We start from the raw sequence: 27,074 nt of genomic DNA, 5'->3' as shown, positions 1-27,074 counted from the left end.
CTGTGCATTGACCTCCACCCTAAGACTGTGGTAAAGGGTAGACAGCGAACCCTTGCTTTCTCAGGCTGGTCAGGGAGCTCAGCAGGGCCCTGTCTTTTGGGGTGACCCCGTAGGGACTTTACTGTTTCTTTCTGACTTACACAATAGGGAATCCCTTTTGTTACTCCTCAGAAGAACTGTTCTCTTTGGCTCATAACTTTGTCATTTTCTCCATGGATTAGTTTTCTTGTCTTGATTTCACTGGAATGTAAGCTCCAGGAGCTCTGTAAGGGCTGGGATTTTTGTCTGTTATGTCTTCTGCTGTATCTGTAGCACCAGCACCTGGATCAGTGTCTGGTGTACATAGGAGGTACTCAATAAAAATGTGTTCAGTGAAAAAAAAACAAAAACAAAAACAGACAAAACAAACAAAAAAACCCCAGTGCTTTAAAAAGTTCTTTAGGAAGCCAAGGTAGAGAATAGTTTTTCAATATATATTTTATACTTTTCCAATCTCTCAGGGCCTACCAGAATTATTTCTTTCTGCCAATATTTAATGATGACATACAAAATACCAGATGTAATACAAAGCACAAGGAATATAATGAAAAAGATCTTGCAGGGTCATAAAGAGGCCCCTTGTATGAGTTTAGTCCTTTATCACAGAAGGACTTTTAAAGGGTAGAAAACCAAAACGGTGATTTGATCAGATTTACCTTTAGAAAGATTACTTTGAGAATGGTATGGATGGGATGAAGCAAGACTTTAGAGGCGTTACTGGAGAGTAGTAAATGGTAACTTGAGACAAGTTATCCTATTATCTATAACTGGATAGATGAAGGGCCCGTTCTCTAAAATAAGGGTAAAGGGTGAACGGTCTTGAAAAGAAGATAATGAGTTTAGTTTGGGCCAAAGTGAGTTAGAAACAAAAGGTAATAAACTTTAATACTTATGGTCATTTGTTAAGGTCTCAAACTATGGAATAATGTTGGATATTTTCAGAGCCACTTACTGTATTAAAAAGGTTAACTATTTGTGAAAGTCTACCAATTGAATCTGAAATGTGTCAGATTTTTCCTAAATTTTGGTACATCTTATATACTTCCACACCTCATTGTATAATACTGGTAGAATCAGTTAATCATCTAGTAAAATCACCTCAATTTTTCTCTCTCAGTATGAAGGAAATACTGCTATTCATAAAACTGTACCATTTCAATTGCACCTAGAATCAGTAAATGATTTGCAAAGTGTTTTCAGCCCTTAACAACAAAGTTCTAGGCCCTCTAATCTTTTTTAACCAGTGAGTAAAACAATAACAATTTATTTTGTATAATCTTGATAGTTTTCAAAGCTTTCCTATCCACTGTCTCTTTCAATCTTTATAATAACCCTGCGAGTTGTAATAAAAGCCAAATAACAGATAAGTCTTTTGAAATATATAGATGGCAAATACAGAACCACAACTCACAAATCAGTTTATGGTTCATGCTGTATACACACACATATATTACAGACTTTATTATAATATTGTATGAAACTGTTTGAAATTTAGAAAATATTGGGTCATGCAATCCTTTGATAACCTAATTGAAAGGAGAAAAACATAGTAATACACCTTAAGTTTATAAGCAGGTATTAAAATAATCAAAGGGATTTATAATTATTCAAGCTGAGGGAAAGAGAATTGTAGAGACAAATATGAAAAGCAAATAGAGCCTCTGCCTGTGAAAACTGGGTTCAGTGACTTAATAGGAAGCTTAATAGTAAAAATTCATCTCTATCCCATAGACATAATGTTTTTTCCTCAAGTAAACTCAAGGTTAACTTTTTTTTAAATTGTACACATAATTCCCTGGGCACAATTCAAAATAAATTTAAAGCTTTTGTTTCCTTCAATATTATAATAGCCACTTCCTAACACTTCCATATCTATTAACTGTCACTTTTCTGTATTTTAAACAGTCATATTTTAAAACGTATTCCCTATGAGCTCATAATGTTACCTGTACAAGCCTAAGGAAGCCATAAGTATTTACTAATGTAACAATTTTCTATATGTAGTAGTAATCAGGTCTTAAAGAAAAATATTCTAATATTGTAGTTAAGCAAAGTAATGCCTAACTTCACACCCATATGTATCACTATATTAACTCCACCCCCTTCAAAAAAAGTAAAGCTCTTAATTTTTACTGGCAGCTGCATATTACAACTTAAAATCAATTCTCTATTACACAGGGATTCTTTACTGTGCAATCCTATTTCCAGGAGAGCCGTGAGTACAAAGTTCTTATCTTATAGTCAAGTAAAGAGAGGCCCAGAAATTTTTTGATCAGAGCCAGGTTCACAATGCCCAGTTCTAGTCAATGTTTTCTCCAGCACAGTATTCAAATAACATTCAACTTTTTCCTCTTTACACTGTTGGATGCTCCTCTTCTGCCTGCTCCTTTCTAAGAGGGGTAGAAAGAAGCGACACAAGTAAATTCAATTAAATTTTGTTGAGCAATTTAGGGTCTCAAATGCAAAAGCATTGAGGCTGAGGACAGAAAGCAGATTAAATGGAAACTAGTCTCTATAATAAGAACTTTGACCACATTTCAAATGTCCATACTAACCCTGACTCTCATTATCTCCTATAGACAAAGCTGGCTTCTATCTTAGTGTTCCCATGGAATCATAATCAATATTGTGTCCTCCTTAATTCATTTCACAGTAATAGCAAACTATATATATCACTGACCACTACAAATATTTTTATTCTTCTCTATTAACTTTTTATAAAGTTATAAAATACAATAAAACTACATGTAAGTACTTTCTCCATAATTCTTAAGCTCTTCCTGAAAAATTATAAAAGTAACACTTTCACTGAAACCAATGTGATAATAAAAAATATGAAAAGGAAAAAAAGATAATCCCTATTCATTCTTTATCCTCCATCTCATATATCAAGACAATTATACCTTTCTTTTATCTCAAATATATACAACATGTTTTACAGAAACAAGTTTTTAAAAATAGGATACTTCTCTGTGAATTATACCTTTCTTCACTTATTAAAATATCACAAACATTCCTTACAATGAACAGAGAACCCATTTTTTAAGAGTTTCGTAACATTCCATCGCAACTATTCTCCCTCTTGATGTACATTAAAGTTATTCCTAGCTTTTTGCCACGACAAGCAATGCAGTAATAGACACGTCTGTACAATTCCCTATGTCAGACTGAAACAAAGTCATCCCCCCTTTCACAATCACTCTGCGTTAACAAGAGGGTACGCAGAAGAGAACCCAGTGTACAAGAGGAACTTTCAATCAAGAAATCCTCCTTGGAGAAAGGATGAGGAGAACACATTCTTGACTACTGAGATATTACGTTCAAAATGGATCACAACCTGTTCTAAAAGTCCTTAAAATAAGGAAAGACTGAAGAATTAGAAACAAGGTTCAGAATTCGTATATTCGTCTGGAGAACTTAAACAACCAATTATAGTTCAAAAACATAAAGTCCTCTTGTCTTCCAAAGAAAAGCTGCCTAATAGAATGATTACATAATTTTTTAAAAAATTAAAAAAAGTAAAATTTACATTTAAAACACACACACAAGCCAAATCCTTAAGATGCTTCTTATATAACACAGATAAACTAATTTCCAAAAATTGAGATAAAGTTGTCATTTAGGATCAGGGCTTATATCAAAACCAGACTCAATATTTAGTGGAAAATTAATATAAAACCAGTATCCACAATATTACAACATATGTACTATTTAAATATTTTTATTTTGACATATACAATAAGACAAGGTCTGTTAAAATCTCAAGAAAAACAGGAACTCATATGATTACACACCAAAAACAGCATAACTAAGTGTAAAAAATAAAATCTTAGTTTCTTCAAGCTGTCTATGGATATCGAATTGGAGAAAACTGACCACAATACGATTAGGAATCATTATACTTCATCTTGAAAATCTAATATTTATTGACCAAAAAAACCCAGAAAACAAAAAACACCCTACAATGGTTGGTTCTGCAAACTACAGAATTTTAAAACGCAGGAGGGGTAGCTAACAAAGCTCTAGTGATAAATAAACTATACTTTTTAGGTTTTGGCAGACACTGTATATTTTCATTCATCCTTGGAAGCACTGCTGAAATAGAAGCAAGAGTGCCATCATTCACAGAGGATAAAGGGATAGTTCTGAATGTGAGAAGAGTTTATGGTAACTGTGCAGCAGAGACAAAAAGTCCTGGGACTGAAGCATCAACTGTCTTTCCATATTAGTAGATGGCCAGCATTTTCCCATCAGGGCCCACAAATTTCAGTCATTTCTTAATTTTCTCCCTTCTCAGCTCTCCATTTCTCTCTATGAAGTCCTGTTGGTGTTACACACACACCAAAAACACATGTTTCTATCACCCTTCTGGTCTGTATGCCTTCTCTCAACAGTATTTCTTTTTCCTTCTTCAAAACAGACTCTTCTCAAAGCAGTTTTCAATGAGTATTTCTTGATTCAAAACGGACTGGAAGACAAGATGGAATAAAAGAGCGCTTTTTCCTATTGCCCACACTAGAAAAAAAAAAGAGAAAATAATACAAAAATCTCTATTAAGAGCAACATTTCTTATTTTCACTGAAACAAAAAAGAAAAGAAAACTCTATCAGCATATCCTCTCATTTCACTTACTTTACCCTGGCCAATTTTATTGACATATCTTTGTCTATATCCACTTAATTGAGTTGTTATATGTTCTAAATGCTCTAAGTTTTCAAAAATAACTTCCCCCCACATACTCAGGCATACTGCTTATATTATCATTTAAAAAGTACAACATGGCTCTGAAGAACCTAGGGGCAGGACAGGAATAAAGATCCAGACGTAGAGAATGGAGTTGAGGACACGGGGAGGGGGAAGGGTAAGCTGGGATGAAGTGAGAGAGTGACGTGGACTTATATACACTACCAAATGTAAAATAGATGGCTAGTGGGAAGCAGCCGCATAGCACAGGGAGATCAGCTCAGTGCTTTGTGACCACCTAGAGGGGTGGGATAGGCAGGGTGGAGGGAGACACAAGAGGGAGGAGATATGGGGACATATGTATATGTATAGCTGATTCACTTTGTTATAAAGCAGAAACTTAACACACCATTGTAAAGCAATTATACTGCAATAAAGATGTTTAAAAAAACAAAAAAATAAAAAGCACAACAGAATTATAAATTATCAAGAATACAAGTGAAGATACCATTTCTAAAACTTCAATAAGCAGATACCTAGAAAATCTCTATGAAATTCCCTGACATAGTTTGAAGAAAATAATCTTTTCGCAATATTTTTAAGCTGCACTGGAACTAGAGCTATCTTGGAAGCCATTCGCTGAGCTCCTGGCACCTGAGACTACTATTCTAAAGAAAAATCATGAATTGAAGACTTAAGGTTCTCCAGTTAACTAACTACTTAATTTAAGTGCATAGCAGTGTTAAAACATCTTCATGCCTAAGAAATAAATCAGTATCAAATGGTTAAATAACCAACTGACACAATCAAAGAAGAAATAATCAACAAGTTAATTAAAAACAAGCTTTTTAAACATATATTCAAAAATTTATATTCAATACAGTTCACAGATCTAAACATTTTCCATTGGTTTTTAAAATTTGCAGCTAGCTAATCTATTATGTCAGCATGCTATGTACCTAAATGTTCTTGGTGAATCTTATTACCACAGAAGTGAGTCTGTGATTCAAGCACAACTTCCTTTATTGTGAAGATGACAGCAAACGTTGTGCAAGAGCAGAAAAAGAAAAGACAGAAAGATGTTGGTATTCTTTCCTGGTTCTTCTACCACTCTTACAAAAGACGACTCCCTCCCATCTCCCACCTCCCACTAACCACTCCTCACCCCTTTCAGGAAAAGAATTATTTTACCCAATAAAAACACAGCAACCAAGTAAAATATATCAGAAGAATACCTGCAAGACTTTTCTTCCCATAACTTGTCCCAGGCAAGGATCCTCAGGCACTCTCCCATGTGATCCTCCACTTCTTCAACCATTAGAGAAGCATCCTGAATGATGGCGGAGGGTTCAGAAGTTTATAGTAGATGTAGCATATTGAGATCAAGGATCATATCCATCTCCTCACAAAAGGGATGGGGCCTTTCAGGTGGTCCAGAACACCACTTCACACCTCTGTGATTACACTCATATGTTACTGTCCTGATATTGACCAATTCCTACTCGCAACCCAAAAAATCCCACCAGGATATACTTCAAAATCTTGAATATGGAATTCTCCTTATTTTTCCCTTTACTACTCATTATTTTAATTTATTTACATCCTGACTCATTCTACAGAAGGTGTTGGATTGATACTACCGTTTATTAATAAAGCAATATGTAGAAGATATCCTTACTTTAAGGTATTCTCCACATACATTTCCTCTCTCACAAAATCCACATGTAATGAAGGAATCAGCCACCTCAACCCCAATACTCTGGGTAAAGAAGGTTCAGAGAAGTGTGTGAAAATACCCTTCTGTGAGAGTCTATGAAGTGAGGGAAGGAGATGCTTGCTAAGAAGTAACAGAAAAGTTGTATGTTACAGAGAAAATTATGGACTTGAGACTATGTGTAAATCAATGGCTTAGGAAACCGCTGCTAACCTCATGTTGCTCTCCTGTCCCCTCAACATAACTTTTAATGCTCTATTTTTTAAGTAAAAATATGCCTCTTATAAAGCAGCATTATGTTTTAAGAAAAATGGAAAATATTCTCTCATCCCTCCATCCTTTTCTCAGAAGGAGATCATTCATGTCCTTTCATCTTTCTTTTGCATATTTGAACATGCATATGATTTCTGATCACAAATATACTAAGCATACTATTCTCACAACTTGCTTCTTCACTGTATGTATCTTGACCATCTTTTCACATCTGTATATATTAATCTAACTCACCTTTTGTAATATTCATATAACACTCCCTGGCATCCCTGGAACACATACCTGGTTCCATGACCTATGTAACTTAAACATATGCTCATATTTCAATCTCCATCTTTTTAATTTTGGGTTCTAGGATGTTTCCTCAACCTTACTTCTAAATCATTAATTCAACTTTCAGCCCTTCCTTTGAATATTTTTTATTTATTTTATTTTATTTTAGCAATTTTTTTGATTCTGAGAACTCTGCAGATCGCTTCTTTCAGAATAGCCTGATTTATTTTTTCAGCTGCTTTATCCCCTTAAATCTCTCTAAGGATACAAATTACATTTAAGTTCTACCTACTTCTTGCATCATTCTCATTTTCCAGGAGTCAATTTTTCTCTCAGTTCATTTTCCATTGATATTGTTGGTGTTCTGGTAATCATTGGTATTCCAAATTTGTTAATGGTGTTCCAGAGCTATCTAAATAACTTGGGTTTCTCCCATAGATCCATAGGTCTGTCCCTCTCTGAAGGAATCTTCCCTGAATGAGAGAGCTGATTTCAGGATGAATGTGAGTGGGCAGAGCATATCAAGAGGTTTTAATTTAGAATGTGTTGTCATAAAGCAGGTTGTGGTCTGGAACCTCCAAGACAGCAAACAATAGGAAGACTTTACTTTCGGGGTGCAGTGTTTTATTGTATTTCATACATGTGGAACCATTTTCCCTTTCCTCCCCTTTGTGTTCTCAAACTCTGCTGTGCTACTCTCTCCAACCCCAGCACACACAACCAGAAGCCTTCCCCAGATTCATCATGTGCAGAACAGAAGCCATGACTCTATCCTAGAGACAAATACCCCTGGCTGACAATCATTCTGTACAAATGAAGAAGAAAAGAGTCCAGCTGCCACAGGCAGTTTTTCAATTAATTACTCTGATGCTTACCCCACAGACCACTTCAATCCTTTGAAACTCTTAACATCACAAATGGAGTTTCTTGAAGTCCACCAAGGAAAAACTTCTCTATTTCAGTTGTGGTTTTTCTCTGTTCTTGTTTCTCTGCCTCTTTCATTCCATCTACTTTCTATCTTCAGGGAATTCCCCAAAATCTGCTATATCAATGTAACCCTTTCTTGCTGCCCAATGCTGTTATAGGCTTAATTTTTTTAAAAAAAAAGACATTTTTAGTCATTTCAAGCAAATATGGAGAAGGTTGGGAGAATTGATCATCTGCCATCTTCTAACAAAAGTCTCCTCAAACTTTCAACATGTATTTCCATCTATATTTCTTCATAAGTAAAGTAAAAAGTATCCACTTCTGTAGTTCTATGAATAGAAATACTTTGCACAGCAAACTTTGCATAGTATTATTTTACTTTCCTCCCTCTACTCATAACCTGCTAGAGCACAGGTTTTATTATTATTAAATCATCTAAAATCTTATTTCCTAGTTGTCATTTTTTCATAGCTTCCATTTTATTAGGAATATGTTCTCTAGTTATACCTCAAATGTACATCAAAGTATATTACTAACAATTTTTTAGACTTAACCATAAGTTTCACTGACTGTTTCGGTTTGTTGTTTGATTTTGTTCACCTATGCTTAATGTATACCTTTCTTTTTTCCATCCAGAATTCTCTGATTCATTTCATTTTGCTTAAGTACTTCCAAATAATATATTCATTTATCTGTAAGTGCTGTAGTTCAGAATGCCTTGGAAAGCATATATATCTGTCTTCATACTTTAAAACAGTTTTGCTGCATACAGAACCTTAGGGTCATAGTATTTTTACCTTAGAATCCTATAGGAATTTCTCTACTGTTCCTTAGTATCCAGTGCTGCATAAGAAAAATCAGATGCCAATCTGATACTTCTTTTGCTTTAGGATGAGCCTGTTTACTCTATCTGGAAACTTGATTTTCTTTTGATCCTTGGAATTCAAAGTTTGACCAATATTTGATTTTACCAGAAATTTGATTTCAGTATATCTTATTTGATGGCATTCTTCAGCTCAGGAAAATTTTACTCTACCATTTCATTGTCTACTGGTTTTGCAGTATGTATTTTTCACTTCTGGAATTCCTATTTCACAGATAGTGATCTACTGGATCTATTTTATAGGTCTCAAACTTTTCTCCCATAATATTCAACTCTTTTTGCTCTATTCCCTGAGAGAAATCTCAATCTGTCAATATCATTACCTCCCTTTTTAAAAATTTATTGTGAAATATTTTAGACATACGAAGGAGTGTATGATATTATTTAATAAACAGCTATGTATCCACCCCCCAGCTTAAGAAAAAAGTGTTATCTAGGTAACAGAAATACCTTCCTTTTCCTCCCAGAGATAACCTAAGTTTGGTGTCTATCATTACCATGGATTTCCTTATATATTTTATGTATGTGTATATCCATAAAGCTATACATAGTATTGCTTTGCATTTTTAAGTTTCATGTATCATACTTTATATATTCTTCTGCACCTTTACATGGATATACCACAGTTTATTTATACACTCTCCGTTTATTAGGGCTTAAGATTGCTTCCAGTTTTTCACTTTTACAAACAATACTGTTATGAACATCCTTATTACACTTATGTGTGAGTTTCTTTAAGGGAGTGTTTTTCAAACTATAGCTTACAACCTACCAATAAAATCATGTTAGTAGGTCAAGGTCACAGGAATCTTTAAAAAAAGAGTGGTGAGGAGTAAAGGGAAAAGGGAAGAAAATGAACAAAGTAGTAAGGCACAGAGATAGATCAAAGTGTACTGTGTACAAAGTGTACTGTACAGTAAGAGTAAACTTTGTTTCCTGAAATTTTGATTTATGTCATGGTCAAAACAGATCAATAAATAATGCTAAGGTATATTCATACATATATATGTAGAATTTCTGGGTCACTGGGGAAATGTGCATTCAAACTTACTAGATATTGCTAAATTACTCTCGAAAACTAGTTTATACTTCTGCAAGCTAAGAGTTCTTGTTGCTACACAAGCTCACCAAAACAATATAGTCAGAGTTTTAAATTTTTACCAATCTGATATCTGTCTGAAAATATATTTCAAAACACTTGGTTTTGAATGATTTTGCTAGTTACTTCCAGGATGGTGTCTGTATTCTTTTAGTATTTGAAGGCTGAATTCTCGATACGGCATCTATTGTTGGAGTTCAGAAGTCTGCTACTGGTCTAATTTTATACCTTTGCAGATAATCTGACTATTTCTGGTTACTTTTATTTTCTCTTTGTCCTTAACATTATCCACTTATTTTTCTTCTTCTGGATTCACTGTGTTTTTTCAGCCTAATAATTCACATTTTTTAATTTTGGAAAATTCTCATTCCTTCTTTGGATATGGACTGTCAGTCTCCTCGTTCTCCTTTTCTGAACTCCAACTTCCCATGTATTAGACATGTTTATTCTTCTGACTCTAAATACGTCTTTCATGTTTCCATATCTGTTTTTTCAAACCTGTCTTCAAGTTCATTAATTCTCTCTTCAGCTGGGTTTAATCCACTTAAGCCATTCAATGTTTTTCCATTTCAATTATTATATTTTTAATTTCTAAAAGTTCTCTTCTTTTTCAAATCTTCCTGGTACTTCTTGACAGCATTTTGTCTCTTGCTCATGTTTTTTAATCCTCCATTTTATTTCTTTAAACATTTATATATATATTCCATACTCCTACCTAGTAATTTCAATATCACGGAAGTCTAATTTTGCTGTTTTTCCTGTTTACTCTTGCTCATGATTGCTGATTTTCTCCAAAGCATTTCATTCATGCTTTACCAACAGTCATACTAAAGGCTTATCTTGAAGGTGCATCCCCCTAAACAGTATTAACTTTTGCTTCTATTAGGTGCTTTGTAGCACTATCAACATTTGACTATTTTTAAATAATTTTCTCTGCCTGCAGTTTCCTGAACTAGACAGATAGTATATATTAGAATCTCACACCCACATGAAGACAGGCTTATGGCCACAAATTTTTAGGGGAGACTTTTTAGTCTCATACCTAAATGCCATGAGAAGAAAATGTCTCTGATGTTCTCTGCTGGAAGTTAAATTTCATTTTCTGGACTCTCTTTCATTAAAGACTTATCTTGAAGAGCCTCAGCCTCATGCAGAGGCCTCAATTCCAACTCCTCATCTAGTGGAGGTCCAAAGATCTCTCCCCTCAAAAGCATGTGACCTTTAAATATAAGCATCTAGGTCAGCAAGTGTTCTGATTACAGCTTTGGAGTCAACTTAGCACTCTGGATTCTAGTACCCTCTATATTTTTTGGCCTCTAAGAGCCAAAATCAAATTTTTAATTGTTAAGAACTGTTTTTCACTGTTCCTTTCTCTAGAAACTAAAAATTTTCAGTTTCTTTTTTTTTCACATTAACTGATTTCTGGGCTATTTGCTCTGCTTATTTTAGTATGAGTCCTCTGTTCAGCACTGCTAATTTTCCTCAAATATCCAGTATTTCATCATTGTCTTCATCTTTTTAAATAAAGATCTAGATTGTTCAGTATTGACAGCTGGTTCAGGTCACTGCTTTACCTTCAAGAGTTTCCCCCACTCCCATAATAAAAGACTGTGGGACTCTGTGGGCAGGTTTTGCCTTTAGTGTGGTAAAGGGGAGAAACTAGCATATTTTTCGTATAGATTCACTGATCCTAGAGTCTTCAACACCCTGATATTACCCGCAGGTAATTTTCCCTATGTTGAGTTACAAGCTGTTCAGTAGTAGTGGTTTCTAATAATCTAATCTTGTCAGTCTTATATCTTCCAGAAAGTCCCCAAATGTTCTGATCCACTGACTGCATCCTTTCCTGTTTTCCAGAACTGCTATGGATTTTTTTTTCTTATTCTTATTTTCTTTTGTCATTGCAATTTGGACTTGGCCTGCTATCATATACTTGCATTAATTTTTAGAAATTCCAGAAATCATCATATCACAGAAATTATATCCTCAAAACAAAGGATTTCTCCCCCCAAAATAGCAAGAACAGAAAACTGAGGGGCACATCTTAGAAGAGCCTCAAATAATTGCCATCATGTGTACACACGTCTTGGTTTACAGTTTCTTCCCCGACCCCCTCTATTTTAGTGGTACTGTTGTATCTTATCAACCAGCAAAAAAAAAAACCCACAAAAACAAACAAACAAAAACACCCTCTCCAATTCCTACTTCTGGTGCATCTTCTACTTAAAGCCTAAGTAAAGAAATTTGAAAGCAGAAATTAGGATTTGTTTTCTTTTATCATGAACAATTTATGTTTTAAGTATATTCCTTATTATAAAAGTAATTTAGCCAAGTTATAGAAAATTTTCAGTCTACAGAGTTTTACAGATGATGTGAATTAAACATGCTTGAATGAACAAATATAGTGATAAATCAAGAAACTTAGACTCAGAACTATACCAATTCTACCGACCACTATTTTTCTTCCTCAGTCAAGCCTAAATAGAAATAAAACAAAGTAAAAGTAAAAAGAACAAAGTATATTTTTTTCTGGTTAAATTTATTACACAAAGAGAATGCTTTATACTTCTCTCTGCTATTGGATGGCAAAATCCACATAGAAAATACATTCCAGGACAGCATGCCAACTCTTTAATTTGCTCTCCCCATAACTGCCTTACTAAAAGGTTCGCTACCACCCACCACCCCTCCCCTCCTTTCTTTCTGAAATCACTTAAGTAAAAAAGCCTTGTGCCACAATTACCATCTGGATACTTCAAGAATATATTCATGTCACTCTACAAGTCAAGTGATTACTGTTTTAATGGTCATACTTATTAATAAAATGTAAGTGGCAGCAATCTAAATGTCCATCAAAAGAGGGATGGATAAAGAAGATGTGCTGTACCATAAACAGAGGAATGGATGAAAGAAGACATGCTGTACCATCAACAGAGGAATGGATAAAGAAGATGTGGTACATGTATACAATGGGATATTACTCAGCCAGAATGAAAAGAATGAAATAATGCCATTTGTAGCAATATGGATAGACCTAGAGATTATCATACTAAGTGAAGTAAGTCAGACAAAGACAAATATCACATAATATCACTCATATGTGGAATCTAATTTCTAAAAATGATACAAATGAACTTATTTACAAAACAGAAACAGACTTACAGATATCAAAAACAAACTTATGGTTACCAAAGGGGAAACACGGTGGGGAGGGATAAATCAAGAGCTTGGGATGAACACACACACACACACTACTATATACAACAGATAACCAACAAAGACCTACTGCATAGCACAAGGATCTCTACTCAATATTCTGTGTTAACCTATATGAGAAAAGAATCTAAAAAAGAATGAATATATGTATATGTATAACTGAATCACTTTGCTGTACACCTAAAACTAACACAACATTGCAAATCAACTATACTCCAATAAAATTAAAATTAAAAAATAAAAAAGTAAGTGGTACATTCAAGCTCTAATCTCAGTATTTAGAATGAAATTGAAGGCAATTATCAATATTGCTTATACTCAAACCTATTAGGTATTTTAAAAAACAAAACACTGGCTATACAGGTTTTCAAATTTATATCCTTTTAATCTTTCAACATGAGGTTTTACATTAAAAAAAACATCTATAAACTACTGGTGTTCTTTGCTTCATTTATATGCAGGTCTGAACGCTGTGAATATAATGAACTGAAGAAGCTAAAGAAGCAAGTTATTTAAAGGAATACTATGTTCAATGCTTTTGTAAATTAAACAATAACCCCAAATTATCTTTTTTATAAATACTAATTTTACTCAGTATTACTTAAAAGTAGGGTTTAATAAAATAAAAGCCAAGAAAACATTAAGATATTTCCAAGATTTAAAACAAGATGTGGCTTTGATAATATTATTCTTTCCAGCAGCCCAACAAAGATTACTGATTAACACTTTGATATGCTGACACTACAGTAGCTGACTGACTTCTAAAATGAGGGCTCTTACTCAACTTTACTGATCAGCATTTTATGTTGCTTAGTTCACTAATTTCACAACTTTCCAAGACACCAACTGATTTCAAATACAATCAAGCACTCCTGAAATCTTTCCACAGAATGAACTGATACATACCTCAGGATCTCTAGGGTAGAGACCATTAATGTGAAATTCTTTGCCTTTTATCTTGAGAATCATTTAGTTTCAATATAAAAAACTTTTTAAATGTCGAGCAATTAAATTACTTAATATTCACCCCCACCAAGCTTTTAGTAGAAATGATGCTCTAAAAGAGTAATACTTTTATTGTGTGGTTTCACAAACTCCCTGGTAAAAATCCATAGATACCTTAGCACTCCAGTCTGAGTAGCAAGGTCATAGACCACGTTGCTAAAAGTTGCAAAATGTAGTTTATGTTCAATATGTGGTCCACATACTAACTTGAAGAAAAAAATGGTGACTGGTAAAAAAAATCTTAAAAAGCAGATTTTTTTTTAAACTTTCAATAATTCGTTAAGCACAAATTTAGAACACAGGTTGAATTACAAAGAAATGTAAATAAATTTTTAAATGGTGTAAAGTTGTATTCATTACACATCTACTTGAGGGAACAAAGCCTTCTTCACAATGTTTGACAATTACTGACAATTTTATTATCCACAAGAACTTTATTTTTTCTACTATTTGCTTGTTTTAAATTTAAAACTAACATCATGGTATTATGAATTGTAATCCATAAATATTACACAATGCACAGCACAAAATACATCTTTCTAAACTTAAATATAATTAATAGTAAGCACATAACACATAAACACATAAGCAATGCTTTTGGAAAACAAAAGCATGCATTAACAGAGGGTAAGTGAAAAGGATGTAAAACCAGAAAGCCTCTGTTCCAAACCCAGACTCTGCCACTCAACAGCAGTGTGACCTTGGGCAAGCCAACAACTCAGTACCTCGGCTTCCTCATTGGTAAAGTGAGATAATAACTGTACTCCACGGAGCTGCTGTGATGCTTAAGTAAGTTAACATTTGTAAGGAACTTAGAACTAGGTCCAGCACATATTAAGCACTTTATAGGTATCTTAAAAAACAAACAGAACCTTTTCTAATTCCAAGGGAATGTTTATTTCCCTTATCATTAACCTCTAATTATCCTTACTTCTATGGTCACTAACTTTCACTCCTCATCTCCACACACAGATAAACACAGGTGGTTTACACAGATTAGCAACATCACTGATTTAAATTCAGAAATGAAATTCAGAAATTCCTCTGAGCTGGGTAAAGCTCAACTAAGCTATCAATCAAGAAACTATTTATCTCTTGCTAAAATTATCAAATAAATTAAATATGTAAAGCATATGAAGAAATGTGATATGTTATAGGACTCCATGAAAGGAACTTTTATTAATTACTGAATAGGACTTAGCAAAATGTTTTTGTAACTCTTACAACTCACTTTTTTAAACTTACATTTAAGAACAGAGATGCAACGGAAGAAAAAAACAAGACAGAAACAAAGCAACTGATCCTACTCACCAACTAAAATATTTACTGAAACAAAATTTTACTGTAGAATTTTTATAGAAACCTTATAATGGATTAAACTCCCATCATCACTTCTATTTTGGCCAAATTAGTGATCCCAAAATTAATACATTCTACAAACTTGCAATCATGTTTCCATGGGTCATCATGATCTGTTCATATTTTGGAGTGTATTGAAATAACAATACAAAAAAGGCTCTTATTAAATTGCACGGTATCTTAGAATATAACCAGCTACTCATGTGTAATACTCTTTAAAATGAAGATTAGACTTTAATCATTAAAAAATATATTTTAGGCCTCATGTGAAATGCTTAATTTTTTCAAGCTCTATGCACCTAAGCCATGACAAGGATCTCAAAAAAGAAAAAAGATCGTTTTTTTTTTAAAATCATAAAGTTAACTTAAAGTGAATCATTGGATTAGTAAATCAATAGCTAATTATTGCAAGTTATCAATGTTAAGTAACCAACATGTATTTAGTAATGGATACCCAAGAGCCCACCCACACTTGTGCTAAATGAACAGATTCCTCGTTAATGAAAAGCTGAAGCCTAAAGTAAAAGGCAAAGTTACATTACTAAGGCATTGAAGATGACAGTGAACCTCTTCCTCCAAAACTGATTTTCTGTGAGATACAACAGAAAATCTCTACTCAGAAAAAAAAAATTTGTATACTTATGAGGAGCAACCACAGGAAAACACCCTTAGGTACTGTTAATAGGGTAGGTTCCTAGGCCCTAATCCATACCTATTGAATCAGAATCTGTATTCTGAACCTGAATCTGAAGCTGAGTCTGAATACATTTCATAAACATTAAATATGTTAAGCAAAATTTGACTGAGAACCCAACAGATTCCAGTCATTGTGTCAGGAACTGGAGACTATTAAAATATTAGTGTCAGTAAATCTCAGCTGAAAAGACAACACTATTAAATATTAAACATCATATAGAATTCAAAATGGCAGAAACCATGTCTTGTTCTTTATTGAATCCCTGTTGGCTGTCTAAATGATGCATTTCAAAAATGGGTTTGTGATTATCCATTTTTTGTTTATCTGCACTACTTTACTCTTCTATTTTCCTGAATAATGAATTTAAGAGATGATAGGAAAGAAATTAAAAGTCTAAATAAGCTTTCACTATATTATGCCCATGAAAATATACAAATTACTTTTGAGATCAACGACAGAATGACCAAAAATTCAGAGGAAAAAATTTTCCATAACTCAGTAGTCATGCCCCAGTGTGAAATATCAGTAAGTACTTGAAAACAACTCAATAAATAGCAATCTGTCATATAATGAAACTTTTATAGAGTAACTACAATATCATGTTTAGTAACTTCCTTATAAAAATTTTACATTACAGATTAATAATTATCCTCACTATATAAATGGAAGAGTGAAGAATAAAATGTTTGCACAAGTACATATACTAAAAGTTAGGTCTGTTAACCTTCAAGATATTCATGTACCAGGTAGACTACTTTCCTTCAAAATAAGTGCCCCTAAAAGATGAGAGTACTATCTTACTAATTAAGACATAAATAAATCTCAATGAAGTCAAGAACAAGGCAAGAATGCCTGTTATGAACACTATTATTTAACACCGTACTAGCGACATTAGCCAAAGCAAAAGAAAAAAAAATAAGAAGTACGAATATTAAGAAGCTAAAAGATCATTTGCAGAAGGCTTTATTGTCTACCTAGAAAATCCAAGAGTATCTCTTAAAAGACTGTGACTAATAACAAAATTCCAGATCAGTATTCAAAAATGAACTTTCCTATAGACCTCATGAATAACCAATTATAAAATTAAATGAGAATAAAGAGCCCATTCATAATTTTAAAATCTATTAAATAAATATCTAGCAATAAGCCTAACCAAAGTTGATAAGACTGAGATAAAGAAAATTATGAAATATCAAATGACCAAGTAAAATTGTGTGTAAAATACATACATACACAATCATTAAAAATATGCAATAGATGAAACCAAAAAATCTGCAACAGATATAACTAAAGGTAATTTCCTTAATGTGCAATGAACCCTTAGGAGGTTAATTTTTAAAACCTTTTTTTTAAATGAGCAAATGATGTGAGGAAATAATTCATTAAATGAGCATGCAATTCACTTAGTACAGTGCTTGGCCCACAGTAAGTGCTTAAACAGAAAAACAAATGGCTAATAAACATATTAAAATAGGTTCAACCTTATTCATGATTTTAAAAAATAGCAAAGCAATCAGAGAGGCAAAAATAAAACAGTTGATAAAATCCGGAGGTAGTGTTGGGAAATAATGTATTTGCATAAACTAAAACTGGGAATAAAATGATGGTTCAACATTTAAAAGTGGAAACTGAAACATTGTCAACTGAAAACTTTGAATCTTTTGACCTAGCAATTCCATGGCTAGAAATTATTCTTATGATAAAAACATACACAAGAATACAAAGATAAATATACAAGGACATTCCATAAAATATTAGCTATACTAGCAAAAAAGAAATTGATAGAATCAAAATGCCCATCAATAAGAGAGTGATTAAATAAAATCACAATACGTCCACACAAGGATAGACTACAAAGAATTTAAAAATAAATGAAATAAAACATTAGAATTTCTTATGGAAGAATTTCCACAATAGATTATGAGGTGGAAAAAAGATAAAGAAAAATAAACAGTATTAGAACATGATCCTATGTGTATTAAAAAAAAGGATAAGGGAGTTCTAAATACACATTTATATAAATACAAAAATTTTCTACAGCATACATGAACTATTAATGGTGGTAACAGATTTCGGAAGTAAGCCAGAGATAAAGGCTTATTTTTCATTTTATGCTCTTCTGTACTGTTTGACTCTCCATGTTCATGTATCACGTTTATTAATTTTTTGGAAAGCTATATTCTTGGATAAGAACATTCAATACTGTAAAGATATCAACCTTTTCAAAACTTATAGGATTTTTTAAAATAAGATTTGAATAGAACTCTGACTATTCTATAAATAGAACAAAATCTAAAATCAGTTTGAAAGAGTACATCAAAATAACCATGAAAATTTTGAAAAAGAAGGATGAGAGTAGCTTTTTTCACAAACAAAATATCAAAATATATAAATAAACTATAGTAATTATAAGAGTGTAATACTGACATAAGAATTGGCAAACAGATCACAATGAAATAGAATAAAGAGTCCAGAAACAGATTCGTGCATACATGGAAATTTTAGTATATGATTAAGAAAACATTAATGGGCATAACTAGATATCCACTGGGAAAAAAAAAAACTCTAAGTCTACCTCCTACCACACAAAAGAAATTCCACTCAGATAACAAACGTAAAGTAAAATTAAGCCAACTTTCTGAAGAGACTTAAAAAGTCTTTACTTTTATAGATATTAGAATGAACAGTCTTAATTTAATAAAACCTCAAATGCAAGAGACATTAAATAGAACACTAGCCAATGTGACCAAAAATTTTTAATTTTGCTAAAAACAAGATAGCATAAATGACAATAGCAATAATTATTATAAAAGCTAAGCACTTCGAGATCACTTACTAAGGATAAGGTACTATTCTATGCTGTTTATAACTCACTAATTTTTTTAATCCTCACAATAATTTCTTGAGGTATACCATCACAAACCTTATTTTACCAATGAAGAAACTGAAGTACAGAGATTAAGCAACCTTCCCCAAGAAATGGCAGAGCCAGTATTCAGCCTGGCTGTCTGGTTCAAGTCTGTATTCTTAACTACCATACTCTTCAACAATAGGCTTTTAAAAAATACTGCAGGGCTTCCCTGGTGGCGCAGTGGTTGAGAGTCCGCCTGCCGATGCAGGGGACATGGGTTCATGCCCCGGTCCGGGAAGATCCCACATGCCACGGAGCGACTAGGCCCGTGAGCCATGGCCGCTGAGCCTGTGCGTCCAGAGCCTGTGCTCCGCAGCAGGAGAGGCCACAACAGCGAGAGGCCCGCGTACCGCAAAAAAAATAAATAATAAACAAATAAATAAAAATAAAAAATACTGCAACATTTACAAAGTTAAAACACAAAACAGGCAACCCAACAGAAAAGTGAGAAAAAGTTATAAACAGATGACTCACAAAAGAAATCCAAATGGCTAACAGCAACAGCAACAAGTTACTAGTTTCTACCCTTTCCGCTGGCAAACATTTCAGGGATTAATGGCACTTTCTGTTGACAGAATTATGAGAAAACAGGTATTCATACAATGTTGATGTATGTATAAACTATTTCAGCCATTTTGAAGGATGATGTAACAATATTACCAAAATTTCAAATCTGCACTGTCTGTGACCCAGCAGTTCCACTTTTAGGAATCTGTCTCACATAAAGCCTCAGACATATATACAGGGTTATAAACATATTCATCATAACCTTATTAGCAAATGGGAAAAATACCTAGTGTCCATCAAGGATAAAATAATTTATGGTAAATAAATTTAAATGATTTATGATAAAAAATACACTTTAAAAAAAACAAGGAAATGTCAAAGTACAGTTTTAAGTGGAAAAAGCAAGCTCCAAAATGCCATGTATATATAATGTTAGTTTTTACTATAAAAACTAACAAAATACTATATAAGAGTACACATACAGTAGAGTATTTGTAAAAGCATAAGAGGCAGAAAGATTAAGAGCACAGACTTTGCCAGAAATATTACCAGAGAAATCTAGAGCGGTCTCTCTCACAAAGAGGGAGATACATTAAATATTTAGAATACCAGTACAAATCTATTCAGAAAAAAGACATGTTTTCATTATGATGAAAAACATATATTTACTCAATAAAGCATTCCATGAACATAATTCAACAGTCTTTAAAATCCCAGGTTTGAGCTATTGGCAAGTTATGAATGGCCAAAACTAAAGTGGGAGTGGTTTTTTTTTTTTTTTTTTTTTTTTTGGTACACGGGCCTCTCACTGTTGTGGCCTCTCCTGTTGCGGAACACAGGCTCCGGATGCGCAGGCTCAACGGCCATGGCTCACGGGCCCAACCGCTCGGCGGCATGTGGGATCCTCCCAGACCAGGGCACGAACCCATGTCCCCTGCGTCGGCAGGCGGACTCTCAACCACTGGGCCACCAGGGAAGCCCAAAGTGGGAGTGTTATTATTCACTATCATTATTTTCAGTAAAAGTAAATCTCAGATAACTTGACATCTAGATTTGGGTATGAGGAAGAAAATAAGAAAAAGATATATCTCTGGCTCTCTCTCTTTCTAAAACTTGGCCGTCCTTCACCTATTTAATTTGCTCTGCAAAAGTGTATGAACAATCCTTGTAATGACTATTTGAGCCACTAACAGGAAAGGTCAGAAGATTCCTTATTTAGTTGTTTAAGTACTGATAATTCCAAAGAGTCTGGCCACAAGTACTGTGTTACAGCAAAAAGAAAGACAGGAAAGAGGGTCATTTCCATAAGCCTTTTTTTAATTAAAAATAAAATTGACAGTGGCCCCTTTCACAAACTAAACCCTGAAAGAACCAAAAAATTAGAATTTTCCTGTGCCCCCAGGAAAATGAGGTAACAATATTTTGCAGTGAAATCCACAAAGAAAAACGTACTATTCCTTGAATACACACTCCCTCTGTGCCAATCAGTGTTCCAAAGAATGCCTTGGCTTAGTATGTTTAATCACTTAATTAGAAACAGAACAGTAATCTGCATTTAGTTGTCTGTCTTACATTAAGGAAAAAAAAAATCACTGGTGTTGCAATCACCGACAGAAAGCACTGATAAATTATACTGTCAAGGATCAGAAAAGGGAAGACCACTTACACAAAATTAAATTATTTTAGAATAAGAATCTCAACAGTCAGAAAGACACATTAGACAACATCTTCTTCAATTACTGCCCACTGAAGGAAGTGCTTTCACTCTGACTGATTTTCATCCAGAACCTTTCTGAATAATTCCAATGACAGAAAATGCACTGTGTCAGAGTCCATTCCATTCAGAAGCAACTAACAGTGTTTAAGTGTTTTCCTGTATTGTTCTAAAATCAGACGCTCATAACTTTAAGCCAGTGCTCCAAAGAGCTGATCCATCCTATCCTTCACTTCACCTAATTCTCCAAACTAAAGAACTTGAAAAACCAAAAAATAATTTTTATAAATTCAAATAACCAGTGTTTTCAATAGGTTAGACATCATTAGGAGTAAAAAGTCCTAAATATTAAAAAACACAAAAACTTAAATATCAAAACAAATTCAACATACTATACATCTTCAATTCGAAGATGCCTTTTTTTTTTTTTTTTAACACCTTAACATCTCTGAAATTGGCAGGTGCCTTACAATTAAAGGTATTTACAGTTGCTGCTGTGGAGGTGGTGTTCATGACAGTCTTCACTGCCTGTGTATATAAGAATTTATTTATCATTTCTGGTGATATAATTAGACAACTGCAACCTCTCAATATTTCAGGCAACAATCCAAATGACCATTTGAGGAAAGAACATGAGTCCAAGTACTGGTTGAAAACCTTTCATTAACACTACCTGGTAAGATCAAGAATATGCCAGCATTAAAACTTACAGACTAGGTATCAGTGGTTTAGAAGGAAATCCCAGACAAAAGCAGAGTACACTTTTAGGTAGTACTGTATCACCAACTCTCCTAACTGCACATAAAATAATTCTGTGGAAAAACACATTGACAACTCTGGGAAAAATGATTCAGAAGAATGGATTCTGAGTACAAAGATGTTTTAGGAAGACCTAAACTTACTTCACTTATAGTTTCCTTCTAAGGTATATTCAAGTATGATATATCATAAAAGTATATAATGGAGGAAATCTAAAATAATTTTTAAATTTATTGACAGAGATCAGAGTGATTAGGGAGCACTGTATAATAATTCAATTGACAGTGCTTTTTTTCCTCTTCCTTCTTAATGGAATATAAAATAATGGTGTATCTTACAGCTCATTCAATAGAAAATGGTAGTTCAAGGAAGCTCTGTGCATGGCTGGTATGGCAGATATTACTAGCCATTCACCAAAATAACTAGTTTCATCCTCTTCCTGAGTATATAGTTAGATTACATTTCTCAGCCTCTCTTACAATTAAATATGGCCATGTGCCTGAGATCTGCCCAAGATATGTTGAGTGAAAATCAAGTGCACCATCTCCGGGGGCTAGCTCATAAAACCCTCCGATACATCCCTCTCTTTCCCCCTTTCTCCTAAGGTTCTCCAGGGCACCCTCAGAAGCAACGTGTTACAGAAGGCATAGGCTTGATCAGCTCTGTCGCTGAAGGACTACGTGAAACAGAATGCCCCCTCAAAGACACATACTCACATTCCCCAATCCAAACACCACCACCACCACCACCACCACTCCTCCACTGATACCAATTACAAACACCCACAAATGGACTGTTAATTAAACTAGAAATAAACTTTTATCAGGTTAAGCCATTGAACTTGAGGGTTACTTTGTTAAAGCAGCTAGTGGTAGCCAAACAGTTGGTTTTCACATTTGAAATTATAAAGTTCAAGCAGAATGGTGAACCAGACACCTCCAAGCTCTCATCTGCCCACATAAACACTGAAAACAACAGACAGAAACTGTCTGAGCCAACTTTGTTGAAATTCTGGAAAACAGTCTAAGGTTTACAGAAGCCAAGCAAACACCCAATCAAGAAAAACCCAGAGACTTTTTAAAGTATTTTTACTCAACCTTGCCCTACACCCTCCCCAGCACAACAGCAGTCTTGGTGTTGAAGCAGTAGCAGTGGTTGCCAGTTCCCTCCTGTGAATCAGGAGAAAAGACCTTATCTGCAAATTATTGTGTAAGTCTGTTCTCACCTATCTGGGGATACTTGAAGAACTGATGGAAGGCACTCATCCCTACTTCACCTAACTCAAAATTAAGATGGAAAAATCAGCAGGCAGTGCTCATAAAAGAGCTCATAAAAGCTCTAGACAACTACAGATTCACAGACACCTGAGACAAGATTATGGGCAGACATATAATAGACTATATAATGCCCAAGGAGAAGACAGGGTGAGGCTCTTTAGGAAATAAGGACATTCAAAAGCAGCCATGTATACAGGGGAATTTAGAAAGTCATGTGCATGTCTAGACAGGATACATGCTCAGAAAAGAGCTGAGAAGACCTTAAGCTTGCACCTCAAGATAATCCTTAGATTCAGAGAAGGCCTAGCTATGTGCTGAAGGAGTGTCCCAGCATTGAGCCGGAAGAACTCCTGAGGAAACATCTGTAAAACCCTGAGGAAGACAAAGTAAACAAAGAGAGACTTTGGGACTTCCCTGGCAGTCCAGTGGTTAAGACTTCACCTTCCAATGCAGGGGATGTGGGTTCGATCCCTGGTTGGGGAGCTAAGATCCCACATGCCTCACAGCCAAAAAACCAAAACAGAAAACAGAAGTAATATTGTAACAAATTCAATAAAGACTTTAAAAATTGTCCATGTCAAAAAATATAAATAAATATCAAATCAATAATCTAATTTTATACATTAAGAAACTTAAAAAAAAAAAGAACAAGCTAAACACAAAGCTACCAGAAGAAAGGAGGTAATAAAGACTAGTGGAGGGCTTCCCTGGTGGCGCAGTGGTTGAGAGTCCGCCTGCCGATGCAGGGGACATGGGTTCGTGCCCCGGTCCGGGAAGATCCCACATGCCGCGGAGCAGCTGGGCCCGTGAGCCATGGCCGCTGAGCCTGCGCGTCCGGAGCCTGTGCTCCGCAACGGGAGAGGCCACAACAGTGAGAGGCCCGCATACCGCAAAAAAAAAAACAAAACAAACAAAAAAAAAGACTAGTGGAGGGCTTCCCTGGTGGCGCAGTGGTTGAGAGTCCGCCTGCCGATGCAGGGGACACGGGTTCGTGCCCCGGTCTGGGAAGATCCCACATGCCGCAGAGCGGCTAGGCCCGTGAGCCATAGCTGCTGAGCCTGCGCGTCCGGAGCCTGTGCTCTGCAAGGGGAGAGGCCACAACAGTGAGAGGCCCGCCTACCGCAAAAAAAAAAAAAAAAAAAAAAAAAAAAAAAAAGACTAGTGGAGATAAATAAAATAAAATAGAGACTAGAAAAACAATTTTAAAAGATCAATAAAACTAAAGGCTGGCTTTTTGAAAAGATAAAGCTGACAAACCTTTAGCTGTATTAAGAGGGAAAAAAAGACTAAAATTTCTAAAATCAGAAATATAAGTAGGGACATGATTACAAATTTCACATACATATAAAGGATTATAAGGGGATACTATGAAAAATTACACACTAACAAACTGGATAACCTAGATGAAATGGACAAATACCTAGAAACACACCTAGAAATACCTACCAAAACTAACTCATAAAGAAATAGAAAATCTGAATAGACCTATAACTAATAAGGAGATTGAATCAGTTTCAAAAACCTTCTAACATAAAAAGCCCAGGACTAGAGGGCATCATTGGTGAATTCCACCAAACATTTAAAGAAGAATTAACACCAATCCTCAAACTCTTCCGAAAAAATTGAAGAGGACGGGACACTTCCTAACTCATTCTATATAACCAGCATTACTGAATACCAAAGCCAAAAAAAGACACTACTAGAAAACTACAGCCAATATCCCTTGTGAATAACTATGTAAAAATCTTCAAAACACTGAATTCAGCAGCAGCTTAAAGGGAATATACACCTATGAATTGGAAAGGAAGAAGTAAAATTATCTCTGTTCGCAGATAACATGATCATATGTGTAGAAAACCCAAAATATTATTAGCTTGAATTCAACAAAGTTACAAGATACAAAATCAACACACAAAGTTCAGTTGCATTTCTATGTACCAGGAATGAACAATTGATAAGAAAATTAAGAAAACAATTCCATTTACAATAGCATCAAAATGAATAAAATACTTAGTAATAAACTTAACCAATGAGGTGAAAGACCTGTACAATGAAAATTCCAAAACATTGCTGAAAGAAATTATTCTTTATATTTTATTATTATTAAAAAAAACCAGAAAATAACAAGCATTGGCAAGAATGTAGAGGAGTCCCTGTGCATTGCTGATGGGAATGTAAAATGGTACAGCTGCTGTGGAAAACAGTTTTGTGGTTCCTCAAAAAGTTAAATGTAAAATTACCAAAAAATGTAGCAATTCCACTCCTAGTTATATACCCAAAAGAACTGAAAACAGAGACTCAAACAGATACTGGTACACAAAGTTTACAGCAGCATTAGTCGCAATAGCCAAAAGGTGGAAACCCCAATGTCTATCAACAGATGAATGAAAAAACAAAATGTGGCATACATATATAGTGGAATACTACCCAACCTTAAAAAAGAATGAAATTGTAGTACACACCACAATATGGATGAACCTAGAAAGCATTATACTAAGTGAAATAAGCCAGACATAAGAGACAAATATTGTATGATTGTACTTACAGGAAGTCTAGAACAGGCAAATTTATACAGACAGAAAACAGAATAGAGACTACCAGAAGCTGGGTGAGAGAGGAAAATGGGTAGTTATTATGTAATGGGTACAGAGTTTCTATTTGGGAAGGTGAAAATGTCTTGGAAGTGGGTACTGATGATGATTTTGGAAATGGGTACTGATGATGACTGTAAATGTACTTAAAACCACTGAACTGTTAAAATTAAAATGGTTAAGCAGATTTTAAACATGCTTAAGAACCAAGTCAAGTTACCATAAATTTGAATGAGTTACTTAGCTGAGGTAAGCATATGTCTAGTAAACTGCTAGGTATGCACTGTTATCTCTGTCCCACCTCTTACCACCTGCATAACAGGAACAATTTCAGAGACTACAGAGGATAGAATATTTTTTTGTATTTGTCAAAGACACTCAGAAGTATGGTTAAATTCGGTATTCTTATGAGTCATATAATTTCTACTATCATTAAAACAACCAAGATGTCAGGTACTGGGTATCTGCATCCAGATACACCTGTTATTTTAATAATCAGGTAAGATAAATATCTCCAGCCCCCATCTTATTTATATTCTTTAAGGATGGATGCATTCTGTCCTTACATAGGGACTGACTTCCTGCCACATTGCTGGAACTTCTTGCTCTCCACCATTTCTCCTCACATCTTCTTTTCCTTTTGTTCCTATATCCTTCACACTTCTCTCTCAGGCTGCCCAAGAAACTCAAAATTCCCCTCTGCTTTTGTCTTTTCTTTCCAGACTTCTCATATCCACAAAGGTTCAAGATATTTTCCTCAACTAAAAGTCATCTCTTCTGATGTATGAATTATGCTATTCCCTTAGTATGTGAAAGCTGTTCAGTCAAATCTGGTTTTAAACAAAAATTTTTTCCTTTCAATGACATTAGAATTCACATACACCAACGGCCAGAAATTTTATTAGCTTGTTATTTACTCTTACAAAGTGCTAAATAACAACAAAAATATTTAGAAAATTTAAAATACTAGCCTTTAATTCAGAAAGTATCTTCAGTTTTAGATGCCATCTTCTCTCAAATCTAACAGTACAAATTTCAAAATTCTTAAAAACAACGTACAAGCACTCACAGAGGAAACAAAAAAGTAGTGCCTGATGTTTCCAAATAACCGACTGTCTTAAAAATATTTTTCCCTGACCAGTTGTAG

The 27,074-nt window shown here is 34.4% G+C and overlaps 1 protein-coding gene across 3 annotated transcripts in view; it reads right to left on the bottom strand.

Moving 5' to 3' along the window:
- The window catches only part of MACROD2 (mono-ADP ribosylhydrolase 2), a 1,988,024-nt gene that overhangs the window by 1,944,772 nt on the left and 16,178 nt on the right, over nucleotides 1-27,074 (bottom strand). The gene's annotated exons all lie outside the window — the stretch shown is intronic.

The sequence above is a fragment of the Mesoplodon bidens genome (genome assembly GCF_964165515.1).
Source record: "Mesoplodon bidens genome assembly, chromosome: 15".
In the NCBI taxonomy this organism is placed as follows: Eukaryota; Metazoa; Chordata; class Mammalia; order Artiodactyla; family Ziphiidae; genus Mesoplodon; species Mesoplodon bidens.
This window is presented reverse-complemented; position numbering and strand designations above follow the sequence as displayed.